The 20428-nt window shown below is 37.1% G+C and overlaps 1 pseudogene; it reads left to right on the forward strand.

The window, feature by feature from the left end:
- Positions 1-700: 700 nt before the first annotated feature.
- On the forward strand, positions 701-15088 carry LOC141334054 (uncharacterized; annotated as a pseudogene).
- The last annotated feature ends 5340 nt before the right edge of the window (positions 15089-20428 follow it).

Consider the following 20428-nt stretch of genomic DNA (forward strand, 5'->3'; position numbering starts at 1 on the left):
TTCCGTAGCTACAGAAGAGACTTACATTAAAGAGGCTTACTTAATTTCCCCCTAATCTTTATATTCAAAATGTTTTCACCCCCGGCTCTTAATGCACCAGTTTTACCTTCTGAACCATCAGTGAACATTTGAAAAGAATTTGTGGGACCTGGAAGATTTTTCTGAAGAACAGCGGGCAGTTTAACTGTTCAGGACAAACAAGGAACTTACTGAACAGAAAAAAAAAAAAAAAAAAAAAAACAGCTGTGAATTATTCAGTAAAGAATAGTGTAAGGAATCAAGTGGATGTAAACTTGAATGGGGTTATTTATTTATTTATTTTATAAATTCAACTATCATTTTGTCTTGTGGACTAATTTATGTCTTTTATGTGAAATATCTTATTCAGGTCTGTATACTGTTTTTTTTTTTCTTTTCTTTTTTACCAATATTTTTTACTAATATATCTTTTTCCTCACTCACGAAGACTGTTGATTGATGCCCAATACCACGATGTGAGTCTATAATTTTAATTAATTTTCATTTATTTGTACAAATCGTTTTTTTAAAGAAAAACAACAGCGCACCTTATAACAAAGTCATTTCCCCCGCATTATTTTCCCTCCTTTCAGCGCTTCACGCTCCAGTCCAGCGGGTGGCACTAAGACACACACTTCTGTTTGACAAACACCATTAAACCTAAGAGGAAGAAAAATAGTTTCACTGCGCTCTCTGTTGTTTTGTCGTGATTCTGTTTTAGTACAGCCTGTTAGAAATGTAGTTTCTGTAAAAATACAGTTTTTGAATTAAGGTCAGTAAATACCTGTAATATTCTTATCCTCACAGCTGTGACTAGGTTTGGAAGCAAGCAGGAATATCTGGAGAAGTATCAGCTGAACTGAGATCTGCTGCTGTGAAGATGTTTATTAAAGTGGAGAGTGAGGAGAAAACGAGTGAACTAGAAACCTGGAGAATAAAACAAGAGGAACCAGAACCATTGAGAATAAAACAGGAGGAACCAGAACCTTTGAGAATAAAACAAGAGGAACCAGAACCTTTGAGAATAAAACAAGAACCAGAACCTTTGAGAATAAAACAGGAGGAACCAGAACCTTTGAGAATAAAACAAGAGGAACCAGAACCTTTGAGAATAAAACAAGAACCAGAACCTTTGAGAATAAAACAGGAGGAACCAGAACCTTTGAGAATAAAACAAGAGGAACCAGAACCTTTGAGAATAAAACCTGACGAACCAGAAGCTTTGAGAATAAAACACGAGGAACAAGGAGGTTGGTGTTTAATCTTCATTCATCTTTAATGACTTTTTGTGGTAACTTACATCAGGCTTTCAAAATACTTCATTATAAGCTTTAATAATACTGACAGTAGTTTTAGATTTAGTTAATTGTAATAGAAACAATCTTTAAAGCAGATTAGTTTGTTTAAAAGTATATATGGGGCAGTAACATTTTCAATGAAGCCCCTATTCATAGTACATTACTATGGCATTTTTAAGGCATTATAATAATGCATTATATAAAAAAATACTTATAATATGTTATATCATCTCATGAATAATTACAATACATTATATTTATTTATAAGATTATGATTATTTATAAGACACAATGGACAGCACAATGGATTGACTATAAGCAACTTTCCAACTACATGTCAACTAACACTCCTTAATTATTATTAGTATCATTAGTCTAGTATTAGTAGACTTAGGTTAAGGTTAGGCTAGGTAGAAGATTCACATACTTGCAAAGTTACATATCAGTTTGTCTTTTGGGGAACCATCAAAATACAGTGTTAGAATATATTTAGCATAATACTAATAATAATTACTGCTAGCTGGCATGCAGTTGCAGAGTTACTTATCAAAAGCTGTCTAAAGGGTACCATCAAACTGATAATACAAATGTGTCATATTACACATTCATCTGATACATGATGATACCAAGGTTAATTTAGTTTTGCTTTTTTAAATTCGTTTTATTTTAGTATAGTTTTCAAATTTGCAATAAAACTTAGTTTAGTTTTTATTAGTTTCATTAACAATTTTGTTAGTTTTAGTTTAGTTTCTATTTTGTAAACACATTTCTATTTAGTTTTTATATAGTTTAGTTTCAGTTTTAGTTTTAGTTTTTTAGAGATTAAATAGAGATCACGATTTCCTAGCAATTCTAAACTAAGCAAAATAATGTGAGACAAAATATTAATTGCTTCAGTCTATTAAAAAGTGTTTAATTCATTTGAATGAATTATTAATAATTTAATACATAATATTTAAAATAGAATATATTTAATACACCAACTTTTTATATTAAATTTATGAAAAAGTGGTTTGAATGAATAAATGATTTGCTCACAAAAACATAACTGGATGAATCTGCGTTTTTGAATCAACCTCTAGTAGTCAATGACAAATACATTTTTTAACAGTTGTTTCCATCTAGTGGCGAAACAAAGCAATCGACACAAACGTTACTTGAAGCGCCAATTACTTTCAAAAAATGACGTGCTCTGTTTTGATCTCTACCATAGACATCACATCAGTGTTTATATCCAAACTATGACCTTTAATCAGAATATTGCTGTGATAATATTAACGACTGGGTATTTGAAAAGACTGTTTGTGAAGCTGTTTTTTTTTTTTTTTTCATAAACATGATGACCGCTCTCTCTGTTAGCGGCAGTGCAAATATAGATTTGAATGTTCCGGTAAGACTTTTCAAAGAGGAATCGTTGTCATTTACAAATGATCGCGTGGGGGGTTGAATCTCTATCATTTAACGATTAAGCAGCTCCAGTATATTGGTTTGATCGCTTGTGTTACATAAAATACATCAATAAAAACTGATGCAGTAGCCTAGATTTAATTCAGGTGCTGTTCATGTCGCAGCCTTTATTTTTCCGCCATGGGGTGAGAACATTATGATTACGAAAACGATTATTTATTTTTGATAATTATTATTTTATTTCAGTTAGTTTTTCAATAAAAGTTGTTAGTTTCGTTTCGTTCTAGTTTTTCATTTATTTTGAGATTTTTATTTTATTTCAGTTTACGAAAATGTTTTTTGATCAATAGTTTTCGTCTTAGTTTTAGTTTTCGTTTACGAAAATAACCTTGGATGATACGAGATGATACAACATACTATAAGTATAAAAATTTAAGATTTTTATAATGCATTATGAATTCATTATAATGCAGTAGTGCTTGTTGTTATTGTTTATATTGATTCTTGATCTTGATGATTATGGAGCTCATATTATGACAACTTTTTGAATTTGAATTATTGACAAGTGTCATTTCACAAAACTGAATATTATATGGTATTTAACATAGTTCTGAATTCGATTTTTTTAAAACTTGAATATTGAACATTTGAAATTGAACACAACTGAATTTTCAAATCGCAGATTTTTAAATAGACATGTATTTTCAAACAGCAGATTTTTGTTCCGATTTCTAAGACTTCAAATATTCAGTTTTTAAAAATACAACTTCAAGTTTTCAAGATGAAAAAAAATTCGGAACATCAAATTCAGTGTTCAAAATTCAAAGCGCAGAAATTCAGATCGTACAGAAAGTAGGTCAGAGGTTATGCACAGGGAAGATGATCTACGAAAAGTCGAACGAAGCATTTACTGTGACCGAGAGGGGGCATGTTTGGTTCACTTAGGCTAGTTTTGCCGTGGTCACAACATATTAACTCGTGGGTACGTGATAATACGCCATGGCCACAAGTTATTATTTCGTGGGAACATCATATTAACTCGTGGGTACGTGATAATATGTCGTGGCCACAAGATGGCAGTGTATAGTTACACGGCTTTGCGTAAAACGAAACTGAATGCAAAACGCGCACGCGTATTCAAAGGCAATTTTAATACCCGATGTTTGGAGAGCGACTCCCCAACAAATTAGACTACATACATATCTAGGCTGTTATTAGTATGCGGGCTATAAAAGGTTGTGTTAGTTGTCTATAGCTTTGTATCATACTTGAGATCTCTTGACTTCAGGCTCTGAAAGTTTTGCCGACGAGGAATTTTTACTGGAAGTGCAGATTAAAGGGTGAATATAACATATTTAATTTCGTCTTATTGATAAACTATTACATTTTTATAGTTAAGGAATAAATCATTCACGCAGTTTCATTTGAAACACAATGAACACAACATCCTCATTTATCGTCACAAACTGGGGTAAATACATTAATAAAGTAAAAACTTAATTGGCATAATTGTCAGGCGTTTACAGTATTTGCAAAATATTTTAGCATATTAATAATACTAGCATAATTATACAGAGTTAATTAAAGCACTACACGAACTGAAAGGGAAATAAGCATATAAAACAATAAATATAGCCCATAAATATAGCCCTAACCAGTTAATATAATTATTATAAAATTAGGCCTATTGTATTAGCCTACTGTTTAATAATAATAATAATAATAAACAAATATGAAATATAAGAACCGATCCGTTAACAGGCAAGCGGTGCTCCTGCAGCCAAAATACTGCCACTTACGTCTCTTTGCGTCAGGCGCCGCAAGAGATAAAAATATGTTATGTCCTTTAACCAGATTTTTAACAACAAATAGAACATTTGTCGGTAGTGTTGAAAACGAAGATCATGTAATGGAATTCTCCTAGTATGATCAATCAAAAAAAAATAAAAAAAATACAGAGATGTGCCTGACATGAAGACTATTCATGGGACTATGAATTATAAATAGAAGAACACATATAGTACATTTCTGTTGTGTTTATTTTTAATGAAATCAAATGTGATCTTGTTGTTTGCAACTATAGCAATGTCTTTCCCAAAACAGCACAAATCACTTCAGGCCTTTTCACACAAGACGCGGCAGTCGCGAGTGTCTATTTTCAATGGGAGCGGCGCGGAGGCGAAGTGCAAGTTTTGCTCCTGCACCCAAAATCCTGCCGCTTCCACGAACACGGCGCTTCGCAGCAGGCGCAGCCAAAGATAATTTTTTAAAAATCTTTTTGTGAGCGGCAGCGTCCGCACTGTGACCGCGTCGCGAACACCGCCTCAACTGCACAAAACGCTTCCACTACAAGAGAAGGCAGCAGCCGCGCGGCGATTCCGGCATGTCATTATCTTTACAAAAAGATCTTGTTGCCATGACATGCATACTCCCACAAGTTAATATGATGTTCCCACGAAATTATAACTTGTGGCCACGGCGTATTATCACGTACCCACGAGTTAATATGTTGTGACCACGGCAAAACTAGCCTAAGTGAACCAAACATGCCCCCTCTCAGTCACAGTAAATGCTTCGTTCGACTTTTCGTAGATCATCTTCCCTGTGCATAACCTCTGACCTACTTTCTAAGTATAGTTTTGATGAATTTGATGTTCCGAATTTTTTTTCATCTTGAAAACTTGAAGTTGTATTTTTAAAAACTGAATATTTGAAGTCTTAGAAATCGGAACAAAAATCTGCTGTTTGAAAATACATGTCTATTTGAAAATCTGCAATTTGAAAATTCAGTTGTGTTCAATTTCAAATGTTCAATATTCAAGTTTTTAAAAAATCGAATTCAGAACTATGTTAAAAACCATATAATATTCAGTTTTGTGAAATGACGCTTGTCAATAATTCAAATTTGTACAATTCAAATTCAAAAAGTTTTGTCATAATATGAGCTCCATAGATGATTGATTATAATGACTCATACTGTCTTTTTATGCATTTCGTTGCACCATGTAAACATAACACCATGTCTGCATTTGCAAACGTAGAACGAGAAACAACAAGCACTACTCTACTAGGGCTGGGCAATATATCGAACGATATTGTGAGGCGCGTTTAGTCAATGAAGCCGGTGCTTTGATTAGTAGTAAATTTCCAATCAAATGCGATATTAAGCTCGATATGGCGTAGCTTGTCAGAGATTTACGTCTCTGTGTATCAATTGCCGCTCCAGCGGAATCTGAGCGGAACGCACGTGATGGAGATTTACTACTAATCAAAGCACCGGCTTCATTGACTAAACGCGCCTCACAATATCATTCGATATTTGTGACCCTGGACCACAAAACCAGTCATAAGGTTAAATTTTACAAAACTGAGATATATACATCATATGAAAGCTCAATAAATAAGCTTTCTATTGATATATGGTTTGTTAGGATAGGACAATATTTGGCCGAGATACATCTATTTGAAAATCTGGAATCTGAGGGTGCAAAAAAATCAAAATACTGAGAAAATCACCTTTAAAGTTCTCCAAATTAGGTTCTTAACAATGCATATTACTAATCAAAAATTACATTTTGATATATTTATAGTAGGAATTTTACAAAAAATCTTCATGGAACATGATCTTTACTTAATTTCCTAATGATTTTTGGCATAAAAGAAAAATCAATAAATTTGACCCATACAATGTATTTTTGGCTATTGCTACAAATATACCCCAGCGACTTAAGACTGGTTTTGTGGTCCAGGGTCACATATTGTCCAGCCCTATACTCTACACTGCTCAAAACTCGCGTTTGAATAGTCAGTACTGATTTCTTTAAATATGAAAACATACTTAGAAGCTGTCGGTCAGAAGCACAGATTGTCCTTGCAACATTGTGATTGGTCCATTTATAGCCTTAACCCTTTGTGTACATCTGGCATTGAAATCTGCTCTCCCAGGTTCAGGAAACAGTCCTCCAGTAAAGTTGTGCCTTCTTCCATTTCGTATTCAGATTCATAATCATGGGGTTACGCTAATTTACTCACCCCGTGAAGTGGAAGTGTGTTTGAACAAGCTGTTTTAGGGAGGTGTGGCTGAGTCTTAACTTTTAGAATAAATATCTCTTTGGTTTTGAGAATTTAAGCTTTGCAGCTTCACAAATCTTATCTCAGGGCTCTTTGCTCACTTTTCTTGTGAGGAGCACTCGTCAAAATTTTAGGAGCACATTCTAAACAATAATCCAGAAATCTAAAAATAAAATTGTCTTCCCATTACGAGGTAATATTTGACTCCTTAAGGTGATTTACAGGGGATTTTTTTTAACCTTTTCATATGTTTAATGAGGCTCAGTGGTGGCAGGAGTGCAATCAAATTCCTAAATTCATGCTGAGATTAATGTTTTAAATCTATTTTTTTTTAATATGGAAATATTAAAGATAAACTGCCAGCAGCTGGGGGCAAGACACTGATTTAATTACTGAATCATATCATTCATTTGATTCCTTCGAACGGATGGTTCATGACCGATATTTGCCATTTTTTTTATATCGGCATCAGTGATGGGGACTCTAGTTTGAGACTCGGACTCGAGTGCAATTTAAGTCGCACACGCAGTGACTTCAGACTCGACTTGAGATTCGTCCTCGAAAGACTTCAGACTCGACTTGGAAATGCAAATAAATTAGTAAGTAAAAATTCACGAGTATTTTGTAGTATTATCTCTCAGTCCTGGGCGTCTAAATGACCACAGTGATTATTTGCATGAGACGCTGCTTTAAAAAAAATTATAAAAAATACGGGACAAAACCCGTCCCCAAAACGGGACGCGCAATTTCATTCTCAAATATGGGACGATTACGCATTTTAAGGGACGGGTGGCAACCCTAGGGTCAATGTATAAATAACCCGAACCCAACCGACGTTTTCAACTAACCCGCCTGCAACTCGGACTGCAAAAAAAAGCTTTTAGCTTTTTCTAAAAATTATCAAGAATATTAGATCAATTCAATAGGCTAGGTTAACGAATTTTCTTATACAAACATAACGAATGCACTTCAAAAGTTTTTATATAAATAAAATAAATTCAGGAATCACCAATATGAAAAAAATAATATCATTTTATATATTAATAGTTGTATAAAATGAATAAGGAAATTATAGTGCTTTGAATTTATTAAGTAATGTTTAATTTCGTTCGTTTCGCTCTCTGGAATTTTATAATTAAGGAAATGAAACAGACCTAGGCGTTTGAAGAGACATAGTGAAATGTGTCTAATAATTCCAAAAAGAAAGAGAAGCATTGGACATAATCAAAAAATTCGAGACATTAATTAGGAATACCATTTTCTAAACAATTAAGATGCTGCATGTGTTTATCCAGTCAAATCGAAGTGTGCGTCTGTCCCCCGACTTTCCCAACAAAAATCCCACCCCTCTCAGAAAATACATAAAACTGACATTACTGAGCTATGTAATTAATTAGCTCAAATTTATAATGATTCAAATAATGAATCGAATCGAAAGATTCGGAACTTCATTAAATTGATTCAGAATTAATAGATTACACTTCTTGACCATTCGTCCGGCGAAGTAGTCAATTCAGTATACTGTATCAACTCAAAAAAATATTATGCTCCTGGCCAAGATCACAAATAAACCAAAATATTACATTAGGAAATTTTAAAGCTGAGGTAGCTTGATCTAAACACAGATAGAACTTTTGTGAACATAAAATTCAAGACACTTCTTTTAATGAAACAATGATTTATTGACTACTCTAAGACACAAAAATAATCTACTACACACACACACACACACACACACACACACACACGCACAATTCAGGGTGTAAAAGTTACAGAGTTTTGAATAGCATCCCAGAGTTCTAGTATTTCTTACTACTAGTTCTTAGATCGCAACCTTAGAAAATCACAAAAGCAGAGACTTAGTTTTTAACTACTTAAGGAATATTTTGCACCAGTTTCAGCTAAGTAAAGAGAGATCTTGTTACTTGCGTTCGGTTCAAGCAGAGTTCCACGGGCTTGTCTTTAGCAGAAGGGAACCCTGGCTTCGCTGATAGGTTGCTTCTTGATGACGTCCTCTGGGAAACACATTCGTGAGGAGTGGGCTGGTTGCCGGGAGGAGCTTCGGTTGCCGGGTTGCGCAGGTTGATGCGCTGGAAGTTCTTTTGAGTCTGCGTTGCAAGACTTGGAAAAGTTCGGCAGTCACGAAGCTTCAGTTCTGTAGAGTTTTGATGGCACCGTCGCGTGCTTGGTCGAGTGGTCGAGCGCAGATGGAAAAAGCACTCAAACCACAAGAGGCGAAAGGCGTGAGGCGAGAGCTGAGAGCTCTGAGTTCGCTGAGTTCTGAAGTTTTAAACGGGCCGCTAGGGCACGTCCCACGATGCTGGGATCCAATGGCATTGCTAAAGGGGCGGGTCACGCCACCCCCTTTCCGTCCTGTAATTCCTTCTGGTACGTGACTTCTCTGCAATTTTTGTTATTAACTTCAATAAACTAATGCAATGCATAAAGTATACACAATATCATTTTCTCGTTCATTCAGACAAACTGCAATCGTCAAGATAATTCATTCCATATCAAACAGTGGTATATTGCTTGCATGCTAATACATTTGACAACTTCCTTTCCTAAAGGCATATAATGCATAGATTAAACTTCAATCATCACATAAAACGCAGCAGGCATATAAAAGAAAACATACTGTTGCTCTAATAGCAATACTAATAAGCTGATTGTCTCTTAAAGTTTGTCTTTGCATGCTCTCCATTGAGAGATGGGGTTTTAGGAATGTCATAGGAGGGAGACGGGATTAACCGAAAGGTTCTTGTGCCTTGTAGGCTCGTATAAATCTGTCCTTTTCTGTTTATCTGATTGAAATTTATGTCGGGAGAAGACTGAACATCTGTTTCTTGGGTGCTCTCAGACAAAGAGCGGTTTGTGCTCCTTGGTCGTGTTATCACTGTTTTAGTGTCCTGTGAATTACCGTCTTCCTGTACTCCTGACGTGGATTAATGTTAACCGGCAGGCCGGGTCAAAACTAGTAGACTAGCTGGCATCTGGTGATCGTCCTGTGATGGTCATGGGTCAATTTTGTGGCTGAGAAAGAGGGTCCTTTTGTTTCTTTGGAATGTGGCCATTTCTGTTTGGTGCGTTGAGAGACCAAGATCCTACAGCTATATGCGTTTAAAAGTAGCCTATTAAAATGGTACAGTGGCATTGCTCAGTTCAACGTGTTGGGAAATCGGGCATTTTGTCCCTCCATCATTTATTCAACAGTTAATAACGCTTAACATTCAAAAAGTAAATATTATTCAGCCAATAGTGTGTAGGTCTATGTATTTCATAGAAAATTGTGTCTAGTACTATATAAATTACAAAGGTTTAATTGGCATCTTTATTTCAAATGACCCGACCGACCGCGACCCGAATATCATTAAAAATATTTTTGGATGAATCGTAACCGCGGGTAACCGCTGGTGACTGCAGGCACCCGCTTATTTTGGATCAACCCGCGCATCACTGATGAGGATAAAAGATTCAGGCTCAACAACATCTAATTTTATCAGGCATCTGAAAACGCATCCTGATAGCTCAGTAACGTTAAACGTGTTTAGCTCAGCATTGACCATCTACCGTTAGCTTGCTTCTTGCTTTAGCTATGATCTAACATACGACTGTCTGTCTTCCTTATGAAATATAAATGAGCATTTGTTTTACCCTTGTATTGTGTTCTGTTGGACTCTAGCTCGGAGACTTGAGACTTGACTTTGACTCTAGCTCAGAGACTTGAGACTTGACTTGGACTCTACCTCAGAGACTTGAGACTTGACTTGGACTCTAGCTCAGAGACTTCAGACTTGACTTGGACTCTAGCTCAGAGACTTGAGACTTGACTTGGACTCTAGCTCAGAGACTTGAGACTTGACTTGGACTCTAGCTCAGAGACTTCAGACTTGACTTGGACTCTACCTCAGAGACTTCAGACTTGACTTGGACTCTACCTCAGAGACTTCAGACTTGACTTGGACTCTAGCTCAGAGACTTGAGACTTGACTTGGACTCTAGCTCAGAGACTTGAGACTTGACTTGGTCTCCAGCTCAGAGACTTGAGACTTGACTTGGACTCTAGCTCAGAGACTTCAGACTTGACTTGGACTCTAGCTCAGAGACTTGACTTGGACTCTTGCTCAGAGACTTGAGACTTGACTTGGACTCTAGCTCAGAGACTTCAGACTTGACTTGGACTCCAGCTCAGAGACTTGACTTGGACTCTTGCTCAGAGACTTGAGACTTGACTTGGACTCTAGCTCAGAGACTTCAGACTTGACTTGGACTCCAGCTCAGAGACTTGAGACTTGACTTGGACTCTAGCTCAGAGACTTGACTTGGACTCTTGCTCAGAGACTTGAGACTTGACTTGGACTCTAGCTCAGAGACTTCAGACTTGACTTGGACTCCAGCTCAGAGACTTGACTTGGACTCTTGCTCAGAGACTTGAGACTTGACTTGGACTCTAGCTCAGAGACTTCAGACTTGACTTGGACTCCAGCTCAGAGACTTGAGACTGACTTGGACTCTAGCTCAGAGACTTGAGAGCATCTCTGATCGGCATTGGCCGATATCCGTGTTTAGTAGCGCTAATTTAAAGTCAGGCACATCCGTGGGCAGCTCCTTGTTATTGGTGTTATATTGTAAGATTCAATAACAGTTCTGAGAGATAAAGGTAAGGCTTCAATTCTGATATTTCTAAGTCCCATTTCCATATATTTACTATATATTTCTAGTAAACTATGAAACTATGTTGCTTTCACTTAGTGAAAGAAAAAATTAATAGCGTAGAACCAACAGGACCTGGCATAATGCTACAGCTGGTTGAAGGTTCCCTTACTTGCAGTTAACTTTAGTCGAAAACTATCAGCAGCTTGCTTGCTAACATATTAGCCCCAGTGTTATAAGTTCTGCTCGATTTTTCCTGTATCTGAGTTGGAGAATTTCACAGAGTTCCACTGAGGTGGAGGAGGTGGCAGCTCTCACAAACAATGCAGCGTTGTGATTTAGGGCTACGTTACTCTGCCCCGCTCGGAGACAGTGATGCACAGATTGTGGTTATATCCACGGGTGCTGCGGATAATCCACGAGTCTGGTAATAAAAAAAAATGCATTCTAATTACTTGTGGGTGGGTCGCGGGTGGATGAGTTTAATCAATAATGATGCAAAAATTAACTACATTTTCTAAAATCTGAACCTGAGTTATGTAGTGAGGACTATGGCGCCAGCTTCCATTTAAATATATTTTGATGATTGCACCTGATGTGTCTTCTCCGTCCTCTCTGTCACCCCAGATACTGAAAGTTTATACTTATGGTCATGTCCAGATGTCACTAAACGTTATTTTTTTTTAACATGGATTTGGCTTAAAATCACGATTAAACCTATACAAGTGAGCAGCGATGTGCAGATCAGCTGTTAAAATTAACCATCCATTCATCATATTATCAAACAAAACTAAGAATTAGAATAATGTAATAGGAAGATTGTGTGCGGTTAGCGGGTGGGACGCGGGCGGATTACACTATTGCCTGATTTTGCTTTATTTCATCATCAAAAGTACGATTTTGCTCTCTTTTGTCATCAAAAGTAGTCTGAAACAAGTCACAACTGAGCCGCTGTGCATCTCCATTTAAACAGCATTGTTTCGTTTATAAATGAACGTGCATTTTTAAACGAATCTAGTGAAATGATTAAATTTCCCATATGTAAAGACAGTCACTTGTTTTATTCAGGAATGAATCAGCTGTTAGAACGAATCAAATGAATGATATGATTCAGTAATAAATTAGGGTCTTGCCGCCACCTGCTGGCAGATCTTTTCAGTTATATAAATCATTTAATATTCCTGTATTCAAATATTTAAAACATTAATCTCAGTTCTAAAACTTTCATGTATAAGATTGAAAGTTTTTTTATATATATTATCTGTTTTATATATTTAATACTTGGTCAGTTTGATTTGTTTGGTTAACTTTGGTTAAATCTGAGAGATGGTTCATGTCAGTGTTCATGATGTTAAGTTTAAAGATGTTGTGCATCCACTTATTATTAGTGTGACATTTTAGCATGCAAATAAAGGGGAGAACTTCAAGATATCGACCCTAAAAGCTGGCCAAAAAATCAGTAGCACATATCGGCCACAAGCTGACCCTGACCTCTAAACATTGGCATCGGTTATAGAAAAACCCACATCGGTCGATTTCTAGTTTAAATGATCATTATTTTTGATATCCCACACACCAGCTCTCCCAAATCTGCTTCTGGTGCCACCATCTGTAGGACTTATTGGCACTGCTCTCAAATGTTAGTTTGTTCATGTTTTTCAGCTTATAACAAGTTACTGAAAATGAACCATTTTTACTTTTATTTCAGAGTTGATTAAAGGAAAAGAGGAGAATGAAGAATCAAGTCAAGTTGAGGAGAAAAACCATTTCAAAACTGGAGAAAAAACTTTGAGTTGCTCTCAAGCCAAACAGAAAGATTTAAAGAAAAGAAGAGCAGAGAAATGTTGCACCTGCACTCAGTGTGGAAAGAGTTTCACAAGAAAAACAGATCTTGAGCGCCACATGATAATTCATACTGGAGAAAAACCATTTACTTGTCATCAATGTGGGAAGAGTTTTTTACGCTCATCAAACCTAAAGGAGCACATGAACATCCACACTAGAGAGAAGCAGCACACATGTGATCAATGTGGTAAAGTGTATTTAACGGCTTCAGGTCTGAGGAAACACTTGAAACTTCATACAAAGGTGAAACCACATTCATGCCATCTGTGTGGTAAGAGTTTTTGCCATTTACAAAGTTTGCAAGTGTATGAGAATATTAATACTGGTGTGAGAGAATGCATGTGTTCTAAGTGTGAAAAGATTTCTACTTCAGTAACTTATTTAAAACTGCATAAGTTGATTCACATTGGAGAGAAGTCTTATGAGTGTTCACATTGTGACAAGAGATTCAGTACGTCAGGAGGCCTGAAAATACATGAGATGATCCACACTGGAGAGAAACCTTATAAGTGTTCACACTGCAACAAGAGATTTAGTCGGTCAGTACATTTGAAAACACATGAGATGAACCACACTAGTGAGAAACCTTATAAGTGTTCACACTGCAACAAGAGTTTTAGTCAGTCAGTACATTTGAAAACACATCAGATGATCCACACTGGAGAGAAACCTTATGAGTGTTCACACTGCAACAAGAGATTTAATCAATCATCATCTCTGAAAATACATGAGAGGATTCACACTGGAGAGAAACCTTATGAGTGTTCACACTGCAACAAGAGATTTAGTCAGTCAGCATATCTGAAAATACATGAGAGGATTCACACTGGAGAGAAACCTTATGAGTGTTCACACTGCAACAAAAGATTTAGTCAGTCAGTAAATTTGAAAACACATGAGATGAACCACACTGGAGAGAAACCTTATAAGTGTTCACACTGCAACAAGAGTTTTAGTCAGTCAGTACGTTTGAAAACACATGAGATGAACCACACTGGAGAGAAACCTTATAAGTGTTCACACTGCAACAAGAGTTTTAGTCAGTCAGTACATTTGAAAACACATGAGATGATCCACACTGGAGAGAAACCTTATAAGTGTTCACACTGCAACAAGAGATTTAATCAATCATCATCTCTGAAAACACATGAGAGGATCCACACTGGAGAGAAACCTTATGAGTGTTCACACTGCAACAAGAGATTTAGTCAGTCAGCATATCTGAAATTACATGAGAGGATTCACACTGGAGAGAAACCTTATGTGTTCACACTGCAACAAAATATTTAGTCAGTCATCATATCTGAAAATACATGAGAGGATCCAAACTGGACAATAACCGTATCACTGCACTGCAAATGAGAAGCATTTTATTCAATCATCTGCTATACACAGTCATGCAGAAACAATCAGTTGTTTTTTTGTGTATATCTCTGGCAGATTTACACATTCTAGTCTGGCATGCATATGTATACCCATCCCTACTTGTAAATTTGAAGGAGAGAGATCAAACTTAGTAGCAAAAAATTAGTATTCACTTTTACTTCCAGTAGTTAATGATCATTTTGCTTTGAGTCATTATTAAATGTTACTTTTTATTAATACATTATCTTTACTTTTTATATTTTATTAACAACATTTGTGGTCAACTGATTGAATTTGCATAAGAAAAAAAAATATTTTAGCTTTGATAGTTGAAAGTCACGTTTTTGGGCTTTGTTTTAAATATCTAAATAAAGCTTTTAAATGGAACTGAATTAAAAGCCTTTGTCTTTATATTTTTCTGCATACAGTGAAATTATGAGCATTATTTCTGACTGGTGTTAGGAAAAGAACATGTACTACAGACAATATATGAGACTACAGACTGTACAGTATCATAATGAAAGTATATACAACAACCGACAGAGTCGTAATATTGCACATTGCGATTTATATACATAGGCCTATATGGAAGAGACGCAAGGGGGCGGAGTCTGGGGAGTGAATTTCAAGGGGGACGGCCTTTCAGTTCCAGGTGGATATAGGCATGGCATTCTGGCTAATGCCATGCAGGGCCAGACTATTTTCTTTAAATGAAAGAGGGCAGAGACCAGATTAAGGCCAAAGATGGAGCTGCTTGACCAGAAGGTGGAGCAGAGAAGACAGATGGTGGTCTAGGTGGAGCTGGCGGAGCACACCGTGGCTAAGGTGGATCTAGCTTAATTGGCAACCAGAGTGGAACTGGTTCTGGTTTGGGTTCAGTGACCGAACTAGGTTCGAAAGCTGAGTCTTGGACTGAACTTGGTTCAGGATCAGAAACTTGAACTGGACTTGACTCTGAAATGGATTCTTGGACTGAACTTGGCTCAGGACCAGAAACTTGGGCTGGACTTGGTTCAGGAACAGAAACTTGAACTGGAACAGATTCTTGGACTACACTTGGCTCCAGGACAGAAACTTGAACTGGACTTGGCTCTGGAATTAATTCTTGGAATGGACTTGGCTCAGGAACAGAAACTTGAACTGGATTTGGCTCTGGAACAGATTCTTGGACTACACTTGGCTCTGGAATGGATTCTTGGACTGCACTTTGTTCCAGACTGAGAGTACAGTATACTGCCCAGACACACAACATTGCCACTGCCATAACTGGAAGCACTGAAGACAGAGGACTTGCCTCTATAACCTCCACTGTTGATGGTCCAAGGATGCCAACAGCCGGCCCCAACAACCGGCCTCAATGGTGGATCAGCCAAACTGGATGCGAGCCTCAAATGCCCCGAGAAAGCCTTATTGTCTCCAAATGCAACACTCCTGATGACAGGGAACTCTGATGTTGTCCATAGTGGCTCAAGACCTTGGCGTGGCTTTCAAACCGGCTAGAGTTTCTGGTGCAGCAAAACAACCAGGTGATGCAGCAACTCTGGCTGATTAGGTGACAGGTGAAAAAGCAGCTCTGGCAGGTGGTGGCTCTGACTGTGGCCTGGCAACCATCTTGGGTGCTGACTCTGGCTGTGGCATGGCAACCATCTTGAAAGCTGACTCTGGCTGTGACGTGGAAGTGGTGACAAACATTGGACTTGAAATCATTAGTGTGTGGCATGTTGGCAATCCTGGTCGGACAGACTCTGTGGCCACTGAAGCCCATGGCCTTCTGCCAACCAAAATATTTAGGGGAGACTTCCTCTTCCACTTCCCCCACAGTGAACTTGGACATACTTGGCCTCACTTCACCTCCTTTCCTTTTCTTTCCTTAAATAAAAATATTTTATATTAAACTTAAAAATAAAATGATAGTATCTTTTATGTGAATTTTCATCATTTTCAAACACAAATTAGCAAGCTTTTATTTTGGTGGGTTGCTGGCAATTACGAAATGTAAAAAGTGCGGAGTCGCGCACGCGGGCGGCCTTCAGTATGCGCCTTCCTGATTAAAGAACGTTCAGTAAAGAGGGTCAGTAAATAAAATGTCAACGACAGCGAATAGCCTATAATTATGCTTTCATTTCAAATAGAAATCCTAGGAAGTATTAAAGTTTGTCGATCTAAAATTGTAATTGTACATTAACAACCATGTCGGTACACACATTTTCTTATTTCAGTCATGCATGCGGACCTACAGACCACGTATGTGCACCCCTGCTTATAACTCTTGACGGTAGTGTGTAGGTTGTGTCGAAGGAAGCGATTCAAAATGCATCCATAAGCCCCTTGTCTTCCACAACATTAACATGCTTTGAGTTCAGGTGGTATTTTAAACAAGAACTGCTTGGATGATAGGCACATTCCTTGTCACAAACAATGCAAATGACTTTCATGGTTTTATGAATGGCTCCACTAGCATCTCTTTTATACTTAAAATGTTCTGTATATACATACACACACATTGTTTAGGTTAATTCCATATTACTGTTACAATATTACCGCATTACGTCATAACAAATGCACAGTGTGAAAGCAAGATATTCAGTGTTAGTATTTGTCATGTGATCTCAACACTTCTGTTAAATGTCTCCACATTTTTGCACTCCTGTTACATTATTCATAAATATCATTCATTTCAGCTTTGAGAATAAAAAACAACCTGTTTGTTTGTTAGTATCTTCATGTTTGACTCTGAATGCCTCTTCAATCTTCATGTCTTTACTCTCCTCTTCAGGGCTGCCAACTCTCATGCATTCAGCGTGAGACTCAGGCAATTGACACTTTTCACACGCTCTCAAGCCACACATCCATTTTCTCACGCAGTCAAAAGCACCCTCAGTTAAAACTGTAATAATATAAGATATTGGCTAAACAGATTTGGCAAAAGCTTCAGTGCAGATTTGTGTTTGTGATCTGGAAATCGTCAGAAGACAAAGTGTTTTCGTAGCGCTGAGCAATGTAGACAATCACAGACATATCTGTTGATCTAGAACGCCTGTGATGGGCCATTGCGTTCTGAATTCACTCACGTCTAAACGCCAGATTGTTTCCCTGTACACTTGCCAGTCCTCTCACTGTAAATAAGCGGTTCATTGATTATTAAGGGACTTTTGCGATAAACTGAAGCAACATGTTTTTAGTGATTATTAAGGATGGGCTATTGTGCACTCCAAGGGTACATATAGTCCGTTCAGAATTTGAATAAAAGTTTTGTTTTTCATCCTGCTAACGGCTGAATAACGTTACCCGATACAAGAAGCAACGTTTCGGTGATGATAAATCTCTCATGAATGTAGGATTCATGTTCGAATATGAGAAAAATATAATTTTTTCACAACAACATTCTAATAGATTAAAAGAAAAATATTTGAAATTTCGTGTCAAAATATTTTTTTAAATGTGGTTGCAATTATTTATAAAAGTGTAATGACTAAATCTTGAAATTCTTTTACTGTACATTGCTTTTCGTGTTGTGGTAAAAAAGTTCACAGGTTTGCAGCACTGCAACAGTTACTTTACATAATTTTATGATAAAAACACAGTATGACATTTTATATATATATATAAAGATATAATAATAATAATAAGTCAGACAATTCTGTTTTTTTGCTTCAAATGTGTAAATGATAAAATCAAATTTAAATAAAAAAAAAACTGCTCATGCGAACGTGTGTAGCATCTTTGTTTGTATCAAGATTAAAATGCAGTGTTTTTTTTTTTTATTAAAAATGTTTAGTTGTTGTAGTAGCAGCCTCTGCAAAAACAGTTTCATGGCCAGGAAAAAATATTAATGGCTGGTAAATTTTCTCAAATCACCAAAAAATTTCTTTTGTATCATGATTAAAATGGCAAATATGGCAAAAAGTTTTAGGGCCTGCTTGCATGTGTGTAGAAATTACAACAAAAGTATTGTAATTCCCCTACTGTAGAAAAGGGTAAAATAACATACTGGTGAAATACTTGTTTTTATTTACTTCACAGAATTGTTTTCAATATTACTGTCATTAGAATTATAATATAAATTATTATTATTATTATCATTATTATTTTTTTCTAATACTTTTTTAATTCAAATTTTTTTGGTTTCTAAATATACCAGTGTGAGAGTAATTTAGACTGAGACACCATATCACAACTAAAAAGAGGATTGAGTCCCCTTGAACCTCAAGGTCAAGTCAATTGACCAGCTTTTTTCTGTGTTTAGTTTGCACACTGAAACTGTATTGGAGCTCTTAATTGTGAATTCTCAACGTGCACCAGATAGATGAATTTAACTGTAAAATGTACAACATGTATGGTGTGGTCTGAATAGGATGTATGCGCAGCATAGAATACACTTGCTTGATTTGTTTGGATGTAAAATTTGTTCCCTGATCTGTTATTATTTCCTTGGGTATACCAACCCGTGAAAAAAGCTGAACCAGGGCATTAACAATTTGTCTCGTCTTTATGTTTTTGAGGGGAAATGCTTCAGGGTATCTAGTTGCATAATCTGCAACCACTAAGATATATCGATTCCCTGTATTAGTTCTTTCTAACGGACCAACAATGTCCATAGCAATTCGGGAGAACGGGACCTCAATAACCGGAAGACTGACTAGAGGCACCCTATCACCCTTCTTGGCTGGATTTACCAACTGACACTCTGGACATGATCTGCAAAAATCCATTACATCCATATAAAGCCTTGGCCAATAAAATCTACTGGCAATTCTGGCTAAGGTTTTCTGCTGCCTTAGATGTCCTGCCGACGGCACAGAATGCCCCAACTGCAACACCTTAAGTCTCATTGGTTCTGGAACCACTAACCTCTCTCCCTCATCGCCTTGAACATACAGCCTATCATCTCTAATCACAAAATGATCTTTCTGCTGCAATGTTGATGAAGGGGTCACCTTCCCTACCTTGTCAAACAAAGGTTTCAGCGTTTTATCCTGCCTTTGTAGTTGCACTATATCATGTGGAATATGTTCCAAGTCCTCAGTACAAGGTTTAGGCAACTTTTCAACCATTTCGGTGCCCTCAACTTTTCTTTGCCGTCTCTCTCGTCTAGACTTTCTTATTTTGGGGTACCCATTAAAGGGCAAATTTTGCAAGGAATGCTTACAAGTCTCGTCGTGCTTAGCCTGAGCTCTTGTCACCACTCTGGCTTCAGCGATCTCCCCATCTCTGTGCAAAAGCTCTACCAGCACTAGCACATCCCTACCCAATATCACTGGATAGGGTGACTGCTCTACTATACCAACTGATAGATTGTAGGCCTGATTTTCTATCTCAATAACCAAGCCTGTCTTGGGGTATTCCCTCTCATCCCCATGAATGCAACGAACCCTCACTTTGCCTTGCCTTGTTATATCCACTTCATTCAAGCATTCGGTTCTCACTAGAGTTTGACTTGAACCAGAATCAACCAAAGCTTTGAAGAACTTACTCCCTATCTTCACCTCAATGACTGTATCTCTGTTCAACTCTACCTCACTAAATTCTAGAACCGGTCTTGGCACATAACAAAGGCGAGTGTTGGAAACTTTTTGTACTGGGCAGTCTACCTTTTTATGTCCTGGCTGACCACATGCATGACACACCAATGCAGATTTACCCTTATATCGATTACCTCCACCCTGATGTTTGCTAAAGTCAGTATCAAAACTACCTTGAGGAACAGAAGTACTTGTATTAGGATTAACCAGACCACCACTCAAACCATCCCCAAACTTACCAGTTGGATT

Source organism: Garra rufa, chromosome 4 (assembly GCF_049309525.1).
Source record: "Garra rufa chromosome 4, GarRuf1.0, whole genome shotgun sequence".
Classification (NCBI taxonomy): domain Eukaryota; kingdom Metazoa; phylum Chordata; class Actinopteri; order Cypriniformes; family Cyprinidae; genus Garra; species Garra rufa.